The sequence below is a fragment of the Cariama cristata genome, unplaced genomic scaffold (assembly GCF_000690535.1).
Source record: "Cariama cristata isolate BGI_N322 unplaced genomic scaffold, ASM69053v1 scaffold355, whole genome shotgun sequence".
NCBI lineage: Eukaryota > Metazoa > Chordata > Aves > Cariamiformes > Cariamidae > Cariama > Cariama cristata.
In genome coordinates this window covers 32,278-35,282 of record NW_009616735.1, presented here as the reverse complement: position 1 = coordinate 35,282, position 3,005 = coordinate 32,278, and positions in this window count along the sequence as shown.

The window sequence follows — 3,005 nt, the reverse complement described above, 5'->3', positions numbered from 1 at the left end:
CTCCAATCATTTCTTCCAGGGTTTAAGCCGTAGTTGAGGCCATCTATCATGTTACATATGTCTTCTCGTTAGGGGAGACCAGACAGCTCCTTAGCAGCACTTGTTGATGGGTTGACAGGTCATTCATCATGGTTCCCAGTGGTGAAAAGTCCTGCCTTTGAAGTGTTCCTGCCCCCCATCAGCCTGATAGTGTGATCCTAGAGATGGGACCGTGGTTTCCTGTACCAGAAAGGAAGAGCTCTACTGGTTGGGCCAACTCAAGCAATTGGACTAAACCTCCCCTAATATTCTTCTACTTAAAAGAGGGAGCTCCACCTTCTACCTCAAAGGCTACGGAGTTAGTTACGAGCCAAATTGCAGCTGTTCTGCCATACCTTGATGAAAAAACCTAAATGTCTGTAATTTGTTGTCCCTTTCTTGGAAACATTGCTCAAAAATCATAGCCACTCTTCCTTTCTTATCCATCTCTTTTAACCACATTTTAACTTTTTAGTAAGTTCTTTCCCAGCAATGCCTCTCTGTGAGCCTTTAGACATTACTGATATTCCCACAGCAGCAGGACAAAATACAGCAACCCAGCCTGCTTATTGCTTTTTGTCCAAAGAATACAGGACTAATCTGTAGCCCCAGGAGAGCTGTGTCTCACAGTCTTTGAAGGTTGATGGTGCTGTTTAATGTCTTCAGTGGTTTAGTGTCTTAGCAGGAGAGTGGAATCTGGTGAGGATCCCTTGGATATCAACTGAGAAGTGAAGTGAGTTGTTTCAGGTCATTTGTGTCTTGCTTCTATGTCTTTAAATGGCCTAGAAGAGGGAAGGGGTATCACCTTGGAGAATCCCCTGGGTGACTGGTGAACTTCTCACCAAGTAGATAAAGAAAAACCTGATGGAATTAGTTATTGAGGGAAAAATGTTTGTCTTCTAAATAGAAGGACATTTTCTGAAACACACCAACATTCCTAGGAAAATACGATTTATTTTGGAAAACGAGGCACTCTGACTCCTTTACCTCCATGTGTTGCAGTTGAGGTTTACTTGTGTGCCCAGGTACTTCAGCTGTTCCTGCTCCCTGCTCCGGACATCCCTGATGGACCATGGCAGCTGAGCGGGAGTGGACTTGCCATGTCCTGGGTTGCCTGGCCATGAGTGGGGTGGACACAGAAAACCAGTGCCTCCCTTTGAATTCTACTGCACCAATGGGCTGGTACCTTCTGATCAAATTGCTTGGTTTCAAGCGATTGACTTGGTTTCAAATTGATTTGGTTTCACTTTGGTATTTAATTTGATGCCGACAGGTTGAAATCTTCCATTTAAGAAAAAGATAAGTCACTGAGTAGCTACACTTACAACATCAGAAGCGACAGTCAGCCAAATCTGCTCAGCTGAGAGAGGAAATTATTTTTCTTAGACTGATTAAAACTTCTACTTTTTTCTTTGTCTTTACCAACACCTGTTTAACTCAAGCACCTGAATAAACTTTGAGGAGAAAAAATAGCTTTGTTAAAGACTCAACTGGACCCCAAAAGATCGAGTTCCACTTCTGGGACCCTCAGCAAATCCAGGGGAAACCAGGCTTGACATTCTTAGTGAGATCTGGGGAGAAAAAGCAGGAAAGGTTCATAATTTCTTTCAAAAATCATTAGGTGAAAAAGCTCCGACCCAAACAAATTCTCCAAAGTGAAGGTTGGTTGAATTTAAAAGAAGCAACTGTAAAAATTTATGAATTAATATCATTGGTTTTGGATCGTGTTCCAGGCATATTTAGTGAAATGATTGTTTTCTCAAGAGTAACAGCCTTTACCTGTGTACACCGTATTGTCTGTTGGGACATTGTGAACCATAGTTCATACAACCAGTTGTCTTGATGTAGATTTGGTTGTAAACGCACAACTGTATAGATGCCAAAGCTGGCATAAAAGAACATGTGTGTAGTAGCTGAAGCACTGGAAACGAAATTATCAGGGAAGTAGCTGCACCCCTCAAAGGTGCAGGAATATTCCTGCAAAGCATCTGTGGATTCACATGTGTAGTGAAGATGCAGGTCTGAGTGAGGCAGCAGCAAGTATTTTGACCTCCCAAGCCTATTGCATCCAGGAGTCAGGGTATCCTTCCCCCCTTCCATTGATGCCTTCCTCCATTGCATCCCTGGTGTTCTTCACTTGGGCAAGGGTGACTTGCTCAATATTATTCAGGTTGGATGAGGCTTTGAACAACCTGGTCTAGTGGAAGTTGTCCCTGACCATGGCAGGAGGGGTGGAACGAGGTGATCTTTAAGATCCCTTCCAACCAAACCATTCTGTGATTCTATGGTTATCCTGAGTCTTGCTACATTGGAATGGGATGGTGGGAAGCAATGCTCCAGCATTACTGTAAGAACTTGGGCTCTAATTTGTCTATCCCAGCTGCCCACATCCTACCTTCAGCATCACAGATGAGAAGTGAGCTTAAGAATACTCCGTTTGGTGAAGCTATAAGGTGCGTTGTGGGGCCGGATGCACCACTGCACTCTTCATGGCAGGATATGTTTTGGTCTCTGTGGGACAGAGTAATGTCCTGGATGGTCAACTTCAAGCACACAGGCTATTGCATTGAAATTAAGGGGATGATGCATGTGCTCAAACCTTCTCCAGGAGCACCCCAGTTCAGGAGATAACATGGGCAGCAGCTGCAGCCTAAGGATATGGTCTAGTTTCCATGTTATTGAATCCTTGAGTAAAACACTAACACTGCATAGCAACTCCCTTTGCCGCACGGATGAACACCACAACCTGTAGTGGAGTGCAAATCATTGAATTTTTGTGTGTTTTAGCTCAAGAGGTCTTTTAACTTGCATTTAATTGTTGAAGGAGGAGAGCTATAAAGCATACCTGTCCTCACCCTGAACCTCCCCCAGCTTTTTCATTATCAGTTGAGCTTTGCAACTTTTTTTTTTTTTTTTTTTCTGGCATCAATACTACTGTGATGTTTCATTTCCTTCTCTTTTGTGCTTTTGGCAAAGAGAAAGTTTAC